This window comes from Mustela nivalis (assembly GCF_964662115.1).
Source record: "Mustela nivalis genome assembly, chromosome: 4".
In the NCBI taxonomy this organism is placed as follows: Eukaryota; Metazoa; Chordata; class Mammalia; order Carnivora; family Mustelidae; genus Mustela; species Mustela nivalis.
Window position 1 is genome coordinate 585,422 of NC_139023.1, and position 14,162 is coordinate 599,583.

The window sequence follows — 14,162 nt, forward strand, 5'->3', positions numbered from 1 at the left end:
TAGGGAACTTGCTAGAGGATGCTCCTTGAGTGTAGAAACAATGTCCAAGGTGAATTTGTCTTAACAGTCTCTGACACGCAAATAGACAGTGAATGTTTCTTCTATAACGTCATATATGTTCGTGAAAAATACCTCATGTTCAGAAAAATTGTGCATCTGAAAGAAGCCATACTTACAGGGAAAAAAGAAGGTTAACATTGACTACTCAAAATCTGTGTAATTTGGTACTCTCTGAAATAGTGATCAGTACCAGGGGAAGTGCTCCTATGCCCTCCTCCCGTCCCCTCAAAGGTGGAGACTGCTGTAGGTTATATTAGAACAGAAGAACGAGCCTGGTGGATGCTAGACATTGCAGAAAGGAAGTGGAGCTCTGAGTTACAGTGGGCTGCTAACTGGTGTTACCTGTTGAGCGCCGGAGGGCAGGTGGAGGCTCTCGTTTTTTACTAATTTAGAGTTGAAGTACCCCTGCTGCCAGTTCAGCATCACAGTCTGGAAGAAAAGAGGGCTTTTCTTTCTGCTTAATTGGATTTCAGATGTTGTGGTCCTTCTAGGAAAGATAAAACTGTGACACTCATATTATTCTGAAGGCATTCTTGTAATTATTAATTATAAACGAGTTACTGAAAACTACAGTGCTGCAAAACAGATGTACTTTAATGGTGTAGACTGATTAAAAATTCACTTTATGGGAACCATGCGGGGTCACTGCCCTAGGTATTCTTAGTGTACTTCTGGATAGAAATGTGCAGTCCTTCGTAAATGCATATTTTTTTTCGAGTTGTATTTATGTTCTTTATATTTAGTTATAACTTTTACATTTTTGTTGCTATTTTACTGGTGACATTGAGGTTCTCAGTTTGATCATTTTATTATCTTTGCTTCCTTCAGTAACTTCATATCCAGTGATTAAACCTTTTCACTGCTGTTCACATAATGAACTGTTGTGATTATTGCATATGTAAATGAGGATATGTAAGCTGTATTAAAGATGTTACTGCCAAAGGCATTGACCATTTATGCAATGTAATTTAAAAGAAAATACTTCTTTTCAGGAATTAACATTCTTGGAGATGTTGGAAAAAGATTCCTGGGCCTTGCAAGATAATTACTCCACATCTACAGGGGAGGTAGCATATCAGTATGTATCTTTGTTTTATTTACTTATTTATTTATTAAGATTTTATTTATTTATTTATTTAGCAGATACACAGTGAGAGAGGGAACACAAGCAGGAGGAGTGAGAGGGAGAAGCGGGCTTCCCGCAGACCAGGGAGCCTGACACAGGGGGCTTGATCCCAGGACTCTGGGATCATAACCCGAGCTGAAGGCAAACACTTAACGACTGCTATCTGTTTTAAATAAGCGCCCCTTCTGTTTTAAATGTACTAAGTGTTCCTGGAACAATAGTACTGAGTTGGAAATAGAGGATTGTCCAAGGAAAGATGAAGGCTTTGGTAAAATATAATTTCCTGTCACAGAGTCTCATTGATTCGGTAGCTTGCGGGGGGGAAAATAACAGCTAATGGTTATTGAACCATTACGTGTCAGGCATTGTGCTAAGCATTTTATACACACAGTTTTGGTTTTTATAAACACTTTCTCACAAACATTAAACCAGATAGACTTTTTTTCTTTTTCTTTTTTTTTTTTTAATTTGTGGGAGGAGCTGCTAGAGAATGCTCCTTGATTGTAGAAGAAGCCCACCGCCCCATCCCTCCTGCAAAGGGAGAAGCAGATGCCCGCTAAGCAAGGAGTCTGGAGGCGGAGCTCAATCCCAGGACCAAGATCCTGAAGGCAAAGGCTTTTTTTTTTAAAAATATTCACATTCATTTTATTTTTTTTAAAGATTATTTATTTATTTATTAGACAGAGAGAGAGAGATCCTAAGTAGACAGAGCAGCAGGCAGAGAGAGAGGGAAGCAGGTTCCCTGCTGAGCAGGGAACCCTACGCTGGGCTCGAACCCAGGACCCTGGGATCATGACCTGAGGGAAAGGCAGAGGCTTTAACCTGAAGGCAAAGGCTTAATGAACTGAACCACCTCTAAGTACCTTGAAAGCAAATAGACTTTTTGCTTTCTAGGCCTGGTATCTTCCTTATTAAACATCTACCCTTTTGTCAGATTCTTAACTAGTTCTAGAACCCTTAATGCTCTCATACATTAAAATGTATTTCTAGTTAACTGACACTTTTGCTGATTTTTTAATCTTTTCAGTTTAGAGAGCCTTGGGGTTTTGAAATTATTGGTGGCCAACTATAAAAAACTATTCTAAATCTGATCCTTTCCCCAAGGGTTCTGGGATTGAGCCCCTTGTTGGGCTACCTGCTCAATGGAAAGTCGGCTTCTCCCTCTTCTCCTGCTCCTGCCCTCTCTCCTTCTCACACTTCTCTCTCCTTCTCACACTTCTCTCCTGTGTGCTTTTTCTCTAATAAATAAATAAATTAAAAGATTTTATTTTCGAGAGAAAGCATGTGAGCAAGTGGCAGGAAGTGGGGGAGGCAGAGGGAGAGGAAGAACTGAGCAGGGAGCCCAACACAGGGCTCCGTCCCAGGACCCCAAGATCATGACCCAGGCCAAAATCAAGAGCTGGCCACCGAGGTACCTCCTACATTTTACTTTTTGTATATGGACTGTGGTCTTCTGTATTAATTATTTATTGCTATGTAAAAATTACCTAAAACTTAGTAGTTTACAATAGCAAATGCTTATCTTACAGCGGAGAGCGGAGAGATGTCAGTGTTCTTGATTCTCCCTTGGCAAGTCTCAGTTCCTTGATGGCTCTTGGCTAAAGACTTCAGTTCTTCACCGAGTGAACATAGGCTGCCTGAGTATCCCCACAACGTGACAGCTGGCTTCCACCAGAAGCAGTGATCTAAGAAAGAAATGCCAAGACAACATGTAGGTGGGCACATACAGGGATGTGAATACTAAGGGTCGGAGAATGTTGGGGATCCTCCTGGAGGTTGACTACCTCACCTGACTCTTTTTTTTTTAATTGCTTCAGTTTATTGAGTCAAGAGTTTAGTATTTGACCCTCAGGCCAGATAATGAGAAGTATGAGAGTATGGATCCAAATGGGCTCTTTTTTTCCTAAGGTGCACAGTTTCTTGCTGGTGAATATATCAGTTCCATAAATGATGCTGTAGTCTTTTTCGAAGTTTTCTAGGGAGTGTATAAGAAAGCTCATTTTATAGCTAGAATACTCTACCTTGATCATATGTATTTTTTGGACCCATTTCCCCTTTCCCAGTTCTTCTAGGTGGAAGTGGTTGGAGAATCTGGAGGTAGACTGTATATAGAAGCACATGTGCTATTTTGCCTGCAGTGCACACTGACTTGGTGGAAATTCCTGTTTCATGTGTTTCAAGGAATGTAGTCCACAAATACTTAAAGGCACTTATTCAAATATTTGACATAGGATGGAATGAAGGTACAAATATGCTACTGCAGCTTTAAAGCAATTTGTCCTTTTCCTCAAAAGCTAGATATTTATCCACTATGGTGAGTATGCTTTTCTTTGTTTTCTAAGTAGGCTCCATGCTGGGCCTTGATCCCAGGACCTTGAGATCAAGACCTGAGCTGAGAGATCAAGTCAGACACTTAAACGGACTGAACTACCCAGGCGCCCCATACTTCCTTACTGTTGCTCTGCTGCCTCCATGGTCTTCTGTCCCTCTCATTGAGCAAAATATGGACTTTACCAAGCAGTCAGAATCCCCATTATTGGCAGATTTCTTATTAGGGCTCAAGATTTTAATCTTTTGAGCCTTTTCCCTTTATCACTGCCTAAACGTTGTTAGGAGGCGACAATTCTCCCCCTTTCCCTTTAAAGGTCACATGCTTCTAATGATTGGAGATATTGTCAAATATCAAAAAGCATTACATATAAAGATGTAACCAGTTTTGGAATGTATTTGTATTAAGCTATGATTGGCCTTTCCTTGGCAAGCTTAATGTTGAGAATATATTTCTAAGTTAGCATAAGGTAATCTATGCAAAGTACGTAAATAAAACCCTTGAAATTATTTTGGGTGTGAGTTTTTTTCCCAATCATAGTAAAATTGGAGGTCTTAACCTGTTTATGAGAATTCAAATTTATAGAAATGTGCATTTATTATGTGTTCTTTAAAAGGGGCTAAATCATGAAAACCTTATGATTAAAGCTTAAGCTGAAAATAGGAAAAAAAAAATACAAATGTCCAATGATTAAACTTTTTCCACTGCTGTTCACATCATGATTTGTTGTGATTAATGTATGTGGATGAGGACATAATGGAGAAAAAATCGTAGTGGGAGGAAGAAAAGTATAGATGGGATGTAGTTTCTGTATGTTGAATTACTTATTAATGCTTTCCCTTTTAGGAATGAAATTGAAGGGTGTTTTCTTAACATCATTTTGTCAGATTCATCTGATAAATGTGAACGTTTATATAGAAGGTAAGAGGTTTATTAATTTGTTAGTTTTGTTTTTTTTTTTTTAAGATTTTATTTATTTATTTACTTGACAGAGAGAAATCACAAGTAGATGGAGAGGCAGGCAGAGAGAGAGAGGGAAGCAGGCTCCCTGCCGAGCAGAGAGCCCGATGCGGGACTCGATCCCAGGACCCTGAGATCATGACCTGAGCCGAAGGCAGCGGCTTAATCACTGAGCCACCCAGGCGCCCCCTAATTTGTTAGTTTTTACAAAAGAACAAAATCAGGTATCAGGTAACAGTGGATATTTGAGCATAATGTGGGTACCTTATTTCACCTTTGAAAAATAATACAATTTTCTAGTCAGTAGATTTGATTCAGGATTGGCAATTGGGTGACTGGGATCAGGACTTTTAACCTTCATGATCATCTTTTCTCAAAAATAATAATGGAAGTCAGCCCCTGAAAGTCTTTTATTTATTTTATTTATTTGACAGACAGAGATCACAAGCAGGCAGAGAGGCAGGCAGAGAGAGAGGAGGAAGCAGGCTCCCCGCTGAGCAGAGAACCTGATGCTGGGCTCCATCCCAGCAGGACCTGAGCTGAAGGTAGAGGTTTTAACCCACTGAGCCACCCAGGCACCCCAGCCCCTGAAATTCTTGGAGATCATATATTGCAGGGTTTAAATTTGCTGAACTTTTGGATGTTCTATAAATGATCTTTGATATGCTAATGAATGACCATCCTGTAATTTAAGCTTTATTCAAGAACAATAGATATAGGTAGTCAAAAGCTGGAAATCTCAAATCTAATACCAGATTAATCTGTCAGGCATGTTGTCGTAGGGTGTTTCAAATTTGAGAAATAGAAAGATATAAAAGAGAAGAATGTTTGCAAATACTCAAAGTTGATTCACATGCATTTTTATTTCTACAGACATAAAAGTTGGTGAAAAACTTTTTGTTTATATGCCTTAATGAAAAGATGTACAAAATAAGTATATCAGAAACAAAACTAAAACCTTAATGGGATGGATCTGTTACAGGAGTAAACATGGTATCTGCTGAATGGTACAGAATAAGTTGTAAACACACAGTCTGGTGCCTTGTGATGACTGTAAAGTTACACAGTCAGGACAATAGTAGATTTGTCCAGAACTTTACTCTTTTGCAAACCTCAACATTATTGAAATGAGGGAGGGGGCCTAAATTCTCAAAAGGATGTCTTTGCACTGTCTGCAAACCCTAATATGAAGAATTATATATTACATGGTCTCCAAACATTTTTCTATCTAGCTCCAGTGAGTAATTCAGTCTGGAGCTAACATTCCTTTGAAAGAACCTTCAGTTTTTTATTTTGATCTAGAATTATGTTTGGCTAGTAGTTAAATTGGTTTAAAAGTTGACTTGACTATTTTGTGAACTAATAGAAGTTTTTCTTTTTAGATACAGGTAGTCTTTACTTTGCACCGTTCCAATATGCATGAAGATGAGTTTTTACAGTTAAGTAACACCAATTCCCCTACAACATGGTTGAAATTTCAGTTACTACGATAGTAACCAAATTGTTGCATAAGCTTTTCTGAAGCTCTTTATTCCACCAATATAAAAGATGGTCAGTAACCACTTATAATCACTTCTTTCAGAAGTCTTTTGGTCACTCAGTGGGTTAAGCCTCTGCCTTCAGCTCAGGTCATGATCTCAGGGTCCTGGGATCGAGCCCTGAGTCCAGCTCTCTGCTCAGCAGGGAGCCTGCTTCCTCCTCTCTCTCTGCCTGTTTCTCTGCGTACTTGTGAGCTGTGTCAACTAAATAAAAAAAAAAAAAGAACTTTAAGGGAGAGTTGCTTCAACATGTTTTAGTTTAAATTGTACTAGGAACAGAAAGCCATGTATGGTCGAAATGGAGTGCTGACTTCTACTTTCAACTGAGGGCTCTAGTAAATAATCCCAAGCACTATGGCTAGCATTCAAGCCAAAGTGTTGAGGTTAGTTGCTGCACTGAAGGAAAATGGTAGCTAAAAGGAGACTAAAAAAAACCATTTTACTGTCCATACAGGCTGGTTCCATCGCTTCTAGAGTCGGCATGAATTGATTAACCTTCCACTGTCTGGCAAAGCTGCAAGCTCAGATAAGGTTACTACTGTGAAATTTGCACCATTATTCCAAGAGTCACAGGCAGTCCTTGCTTTGCCCAGTGTAAGACTACTGTGTGAATGAAAACTTCACAAGGTTTGGCTATAATGTAAAGGGAGTTCCTATAAGATTCCGCTGACCGTGACAATGTGGACACTCGTACCATTCAAGCCGTTCTAGAGACACAACCAGAAGAATTTAGTGAAGGTGAACATCGTAATAAAGAAGAAAAGCATTTGTGTGTTGTAAAGGAAGAATATGTTTCAGAGCAAGTGATGTGGGTGAAAAAACCACATTAAAGGAGTTCTCAGATATTTCATGACTTTGAATGTGTAAGGGATTAAATATTAGAAGCCGATCCAAACTCAAGAGTATGACAGTTTGCCAAAGTGTAGAGAAGATGCTTGCTCCATACTGTAAATTACATGAGAAAGCAAGCACTGTTCAAACTTCTCCTGAGACTTTCCTATAAATAAAATGCTGTAATTTTCAGTGTTTCTGTTTTCAATACTTTTTTTTTAATAACCAACATCAAGAAAGTTTATGATGTTTGGATAAATCTTAGATTACAGAACACTCAAGATTAATCCCATAGATTGACTGCTTTGCAGTTTTCATTTCACAGTCCACAGAACTCGCTGCATTTCAAAGAGCTAGGAACTGTATTTAAGCAGATATAAATAGATGAAGCCTAGAAACAAATACACTTTACCTTTAGGATTATCTGTTATGATCAACATTTTTCATACGGCCTTTGTATGCTATGTTGAGGCTATTAAATTTATAATTCTGTATGTCCCATACTTCGATTTTGAATGTTGATCCGTTTTAGGTAAAATCCTCTAATGGAATAGGTGTTGTAAAGGGCCATACAGTAAATACTTCGGGCTTTGCAGACTGTTGGCGTGTCTGTCGCATGAAAACCACCCCGGACCATATGCGAATCCTTGGAAGTGGCTGTGCTCCAGTCATGACACTGACTTCATGAAGGCCCTGACCTCCGGTCTACAGAAGGGGGTGGGGCGCAGGGAGCTTTATAGCTCGACTTGGGCAACAGGAACATGTACCTCAAATGATCCCACGCCCTGGATTTTGGCAAGGCCGTTCAGACGAACCCTTTCTCCATGCCAGTGTGCAATTCCAGGTAGTGGTTTTGGGATTTCCTGTTGACTCCAATGATGGGCCCCCTTTAAAGTCGGATTTTTTCCAGCTCCTCTAGATAGACGCAGCTGCAGGCACAGCCGGCTTTGTCGAAGGCCGGAAGTCAGCTACTGTACCCTCAGTGATTCGTTTGACCCGCTTGTGTCGCGGCTTTTCAAGTTAAGAGGGCGTCCCAAGGAGTGCAGGGGGGGTGCAGGGGGAGTGCAGGGGGAGTGCAGGGGCCCTGCTCTCAGTACTTGGAAGTGGAGGCGCCGGAGCACGGGTCCGTGTAACCAAGAACTGCTCTACCGTCGGCCGACCTGGTCCGTCCGGTTCGGACCGTCTACGAAGCGCTTTTCTTCTGGTTTTGCTTCCTTTGCTGCAAAACGACCGAAGGGCGGACGACACGCGCCTTCGGTGCCCGGGCCTGCGGCGGCCCTCAGGTCTCCAACGGCACCCGCGGTGCTGTCCGGCCCGCCTGACCCCCGCAGCGCCGCGAGCCCGACTGGGGTCCGCCCCGGGCCCGCGACCCGAGCCATGCGGCGCCCTCACAGCCGACTGGCCAGGCCGCTCGCGCGAAGGAAGTGCTCAAAGGCGATACCCAGAGCCGACCGTGACATCCCGAGAAGCCAGTCACACGCGTGGCGGCCGTCAGGGCCGGTGGCCCGGCCTGCGCGTGACTCGGCCGAGCGCTACGTGGCGTCCCTGCGGGCCTCGCCGCTCTCCGAAGAGACGGCTCCTCCCCGCAGCTCACCGCATCCTCGCCCCGCACGCCGCCCCGCACAGCCGGTCGCCAGCCCCGCCGGCCCCCGCCACCCTCACGCGCAACCGGATTCAGCCTCCGCTCGCCGCCGCTCCCGGAAGTGAAGCCGCCGGCCGCGCGCCGGAGTGGGCGGGGCGAGGCGTCGCTCCCGGAAGTGCGGCAGCGGGCCGCGCGCCGGAGTGGGCGGGGCGAGGCGTCGCTCCCGGAAGCGTCGGCCGGCGGCGGGGAGGGGCTGCGGCTGCCACGTTGGAGCGGAACGTGGAGGTGGCCCTGGGGCGGGAGGAGGGGCGTTGGCGAAGGCTGGAGAGTCCGACGGGCGTCGCGCGGACACGGGAGCCGGTCGCGGAGGGTCCCCGCCAGGTGTGTCCGTCTCTCTCCCCCACCCCCGGCCTTCGCCGGCCTTCGGGCCTTCGGTAGAGCACAGGCGAGGGCGGGGAGCGCGGCGTCTGTCCCCGCCGGTCCCCGCCAGCCTGCGGCCCGGTCTGTGGTGGCGACGCGCCCCTGCTCCTCGTTTCGGGCCCGTCGGGACCTCGCCTGGCGTCCCGGTGCCTCGGGGATCGCGGCGACCCACATCCGCCCGCGTTTCCACTGCGGAGCGGGCGCCCCCCGGGGCTTCGACGGGGCGTCCTGCCGCCGCGGGCACCCGGGGTCGGGCTAAGGCGCCCGCACACCCTCGCGCGCCGGGAGGGGCGGGCCCCGGGGCCGCTGGGCTTGACTTTGTGAGGGCCGGTTCGGGTCTGAAGTGTGGCCGGGCGTGAGGGCTCGCGGTGGCGAAGCGCCGGCCGCTGTCGCGGGGCCGGGACCGGCCCGCCTCCCGGGTGGTCGCCGGTCGCAGCCTGCGCCTCGCGGAGAGCCGCCGCGTGCGCTCGGTCTCCCTCGGTCATCCCGAGGGCAGGAGGACGGCGAGCCGGACGGTGGCCGGGCGTGTGGGCGCCGCGAACGTCGGCGCAGCGCTGGCGGCCCGGGCTGCGGGGCTCTCCTCGGCGGTCCCTTCCCGCCGTCGGTCCTGCGGCTCGGCTGTCTTTGTCGCCGCCCGGATCTGCGTCCGGTCGAGAGGGAGAGGCCGGGTCTTCCCGGCCGTCCCAGGTCTTCGGTGCTGACCCGTGTGGGGCCGAAGTCCGCGCGGTTTCCGTGCTCCCTCCGGGCTCTCGGGGGGGCCGCGCCGGGGGGTCGTGCCGGGGGGGGGTCGTGCCGGGGGGGGGGTCGCGCCGGGGGGGGGGGTCGCGCCGGGGGGGGGGGGCGCGCCGGGAGGGGCCGCAGGCCCGACCGCGGTAGCCGAGTGGTTCCGGAGTTGTGAAGTCGTGTTCTCGGAAGTTCCTTCGGAAACGCGAGGTCGGGACGGATTGGGTTTTATATAAGCAGGTTCTTGTTGGAAACGAATAGCGTAATAACAAATTTGTAACTGTAAGGAGCAGTGGTCCTTAACTCCATGAAATTCCGCTCCCTTTTTAGGGTCAGTTGAAAGCCTTGGACGACCTTCCTAGAAAAATGCGCGCACACGCACGCACACACACACACAGAATTTTCTACGTAATTTCATGAGGCTTACAGATGCCAAGTTAAAATTCTGATCAAGTGATATTATTAAATCGATTTTTGCAGTGTTTCTAGAAATGTGTCATTCTTAATTTCAGCTCAAAAGATTATTTGATTCCGGTAAGCATGACAGTTAGCTCTTTGATTTGGTTTTGGTGGAATGAGATGCGTCTAGAACGTTGATAACACAGAATACATCCTCTCGAACACATGTGCCCATCCATAATAAGGTATTTGCCCCCACAGATGGGCAAATACCGTGTTTTTACCAAATACAGTGCCAGGTAGGGATTGTTTGAGAGTAAGAGTCTCCAATTTTTTTTTTTTTAAACTCTGACAGGTCTTACTTTCTGAGATAGGAGTCATCTCTGTATGTAGCAGTAGACAGTAATACTGTTGGGTTTTAGTACTGCTTTACAGAATTATCAATTAGAAAATGAAAAGAAAGAAAAAAGCTTCCACTTAATTGCATGCATTTAGCTACATTCATGTTGTGGGGAGAAACTTGAAGAAATGAGTTCTAGTCTGGGACATACATTTTCTTCAGTAGATGTATTCTTTTCTTGGAGAGATTTATTTATTAGAGAAAGTGAATGCGCACACAAACACACGCGTGTGCAAGCCGTGGGGGAGGCACAGAGAGAGAAGGAGAGAGAGAATCCCAAGCTGATTCCCTACTCACCACGGAGCCTGAGTGGGACTTGATCTCAAGCGATCAAGACCTGAGCCAAAACCAAGAGTCAAAGGCTCAACTGACTGAGCCACCCAGGTGCCCCCTCAGTAAATGTATTCTTGAAGATTCATTGAGATTAACATTTTAAATTGTGTCTTTTGCGATAGCTGACATTACAAACATGTAATTACTGTGTGCCAGGCACTGTTCTCAGTTCTCTATGTAATGCCTCATTTAATTCTCACAGCACTTCTTTTTTTCTTTAAGATTTTATTTGAGACAGAGTGAGAGCTAGAGAGCAAGAGAGTGATAGAGCATGAGCACACACACAAGGAGGGAGAAGCAGACTCCCAGCTGAGCAGGGAGCCTGATTCAGAGCTTGATCCCAGGACCCTGGGATCATGACCGACCAGAGCTGAAAGTGGACACTCAGCCGACCGAGCCACCCAGGCGCTCCTCACAGCAGCCCTTCTGTACGTGCTTTTATTATACCTATTTTACCAGGTGGGTAGCCATGACACACAGAGAGCATGTGAGAGCTTGGACAAGGAGCTGGAACTTGAGCTGAGGGTATGGCTCCAGGCTTCATATCCTAAATTGCTGTGCTATTGATACCGTCCTGTAGATGACATATGTGAACAGGCCACTGTCCTCACAATTTTTGTATTATCAGAATGATTTTATTTTGTGTAAAATAATCTCGAATGAAATAAGTCTGCATAATGTGAATTCTAACCACATATGATACTGAAAAAACTTACACAAAGCTTTGGAAGCATGTCCTACTTGGGAAGTACACATGGTTTAATCTAAGCATTCTTCAGATTTTCAAGAAAATTAGTTACAACTAAATCATTCTTAAGAGAAGGAAATATGCAGGTGGTATTTCCATAGTATTCTTAGTGTTTTGAGAATGATTGCAACACATAAGGCAGTTCCAGGCCATTGTTGTAGTGATTAAAAACAAAACAAGGGGCGCCTGGGTGGCTCAGTGGGTTAAAGCCTCTGACTTCAGCTCAGGTCATGATCTCAGGGTCCTGGGATTGAGCCCTGCATCAGGCTCTCTGCTCGGTGGGGAGCCTGCTTCCTCTTTTCTCTCTACCTGACCCTCTGCCTACATGTGATCTCTGTCTGTCAAATAAATAAATAAAATCTTTAAAAAAAAATAAACAAATAAACATACAAAACAAAACAAAACACAAAAATAGCTGGTATTGAAACCTTGTATTCAGTACAAGTTAATAAATGCAGCATATCTAGTGGAACACTGAGTGCTACTGACAAGAAATAGACTCTTACAAATGTTTTGAATTCCCACTTAACCATTTTATGTACTTGTGAATGTCTCTTTCTTTTTCAGTAAATGTTACACATTAACTAATTAGGTTCATGAATTAGGTAACCCTTGTTGTACCTTTGCTCTTAGACATGTTGTAGTTACTTTTTTTTTTTAAATATATATAGCTGTTCTGTTTTCATTATTAGAAATTATTTTAAAACATCTTCCAACAATCCCTTTTTTCCTCTAACGATACTTTCTCCTATTTTTTTAAGTAAGAAAAGTTAGTTTTATTAAAGCCATTTTTCCCTTTAAACACTTAAGAATTTAAAAATTAAATGTTTCACTTGAATTTTTCCAGCTCGTCTTTTTGTATTTCCATAAGTATAAACATTCAAAATCAAAGAAGCAGAACTTTTTATGTACCTCATCCTGTACTAAGCAATTTTTATTCCAAAAAAGGATAAAAGTTGTAATATTTGATTGAAAAATTATTTACCTGGTTAATGAAACAAGATGAAATATAGAACATTTGGTTAAAAAGGCAATGGGAAAATATTTAACAGTATGTTTTATTAAGGTAGAGTAAGACACTTTATTATAAAATACTTGAAGTGGTACAGTTGAAAGATTATTTTGGTCATTGTAGATTGAATCATTAGGACACTTGTCATGAAGGAGCTGGGACTTAATAACAATTGGCTGAGAGGAAGAGAGCATTTCATTTATAGAAAATAGGCCTCTTTTTCATTTTTAGAAAATTGAGATTTTTCCCCCTTTTTTCAGAATAGTCTTAGGAAACTAGATGTGTAGTTTTCTTGATTAATCTTATGATTGTAATAATTTTGAAAAGTAGTTAGCGTATTAAAACCCATGCTAAGCTATGTGCTAGGTACTGTGTTTGGCCCTACATAAAATACATTATCTCAGGGTGCCTGGGTGGCTCGATCATGATCCTTTGACTTTGACTTTGACTCAGGTCATGATCCCAGGGTCCTGGGTTCAGCCCTTATCAGGCTCCCAGCTCAATGGGAGGCCTGCTTCTCCCTCTCCTACTCCGCTTTCTTATGTTCTCTCTCCAGCTGTCTCTCTGTCAAATAAATAAAATCTTTAAAAATTTTTTTTAAATAAATAAAAAATAAAAATACATTATCTCATTTAAACTTCACAACATCCCATGAGGTAGTCACTCTTATCCTCATTTTACAAATTGGGCTCAGGGAGGTTAAACAGTGTGTTCAAGGTGTCCTAAGCAGCAGACCCAATATTCAGATCGAGCTTTGACTCCAGAGGCTCTCCTGCTTTTAACCACCAGATTCAGCCTCCTCAGTCCACTTTGCCTAACCTAGTACAGTTTCTTCTTCTCTCTTTTCTTTTTTTAAAGATTTTATTTATTTATTTGAGAGAGAGAGCACGAGCAGGAGGAGGGGCAGAGGGAGAGGGAGAAGCCGTCTCCCTGCAGGTGAGGCTCCATCCCAGTATCCTAGGATCACGACCTGAGCAGAAGGCAGATGCTTAACCAACTGAACCACCCAGAGGGGCCATTTCTTCTCTTAATGTCCTCATGCATTCTAGCTGCTTTGTTATTATTTCTTCTAAATGTTAGTATGTCTTTTGTGATTAAAATTGAATACCTGAATTTGTTGGGGTAACAAGTAAGAGTGCGGAATCTGGAAGTAAACTTCTGACTTCAGATCTTGGCTGTACCCCTTGCTAGCACATACAAATTATTTAATATTTCTGTGCCTTTATTTTTAATACTTTTTTTTATACTTGGAGAGCTCCAAGCATAAATAATTTGAACATGTAAGGCATAGGTCATATTGTTAGTCTAAGGCCCTTTTAGGGAAACTATTGGAACATGAACTTCATCTCTAGAGGTGAGTAAGAAAGCCAGCAAAAGTACTTTTGGAGAGCATTATATATATTTAACTGTAGACCTGAGACTAAAATGAAAATGGGAATAAGGAAGAAAGAATAAAATCTGTATGTTAAATATCTGATAATGTAGGAATTGGTTATAAAACTTTATAAAAGATTAAGAGAAGTGGAAAGTAGGAAAAAATTGGTGGTAAAAGAATTTTATGGATCACCTCATCTGTAATGGCTGGGATATCCTTTAAAGCTGACAAATCAGTTGGTAGAAGTATAAACATATTCAACAGTACAAAGGTAAACACTAAAAAAGATAATACTATTGACTATAACTGTGTAGTACAAGAAGGGA

General features: G+C 43.8%; 1 protein-coding gene and 1 long non-coding RNA gene across 47 annotated transcripts in view; both read left to right on the forward strand.

The window, feature by feature from the left end:
• The first annotated feature begins 2,766 nt into the window (after window positions 1–2,766).
• Window positions 2,767–7,036, forward strand: LOC309862539. 2 transcript variants are annotated; one of them, XR_014310563.1, is made up of 5 exons: window positions 2,767–2,901; window positions 3,325–3,500; window positions 4,362–4,436; window positions 5,349–5,913; window positions 6,468–7,036. It is a non-coding gene; the product is annotated as an uncharacterized lncRNA (long non-coding RNA). The 2 variants fall into 2 exon arrangements; XR_014310564.1 differs by having other exon boundaries at window positions 2,780–2,897.
• A 1,590-nt stretch (window positions 7,037–8,626) lies between these two features.
• SEC31A (SEC31 homolog A, COPII coat complex component) overlaps window positions 8,627–14,162 on the forward strand; it is an 81,307-nt gene continuing 75,771 nt past the window's right edge. For 28 of the 45 annotated variants that reach the window (XM_082726421.1, XM_082726428.1, XM_082726467.1 and 25 more), the window contains exon 1: window positions 8,649–8,807. The gene's annotated coding sequence lies outside the window, so the exon portion shown is untranslated. Of the gene's footprint in view, window positions 8,808–9,899; window positions 10,104–10,923; window positions 11,130–14,162 lie in introns of all 45 variants that reach the window. The other 17 variants (XM_082726458.1, XM_082726429.1, XM_082726445.1 and 14 more) reach the window with 12 other exon arrangements.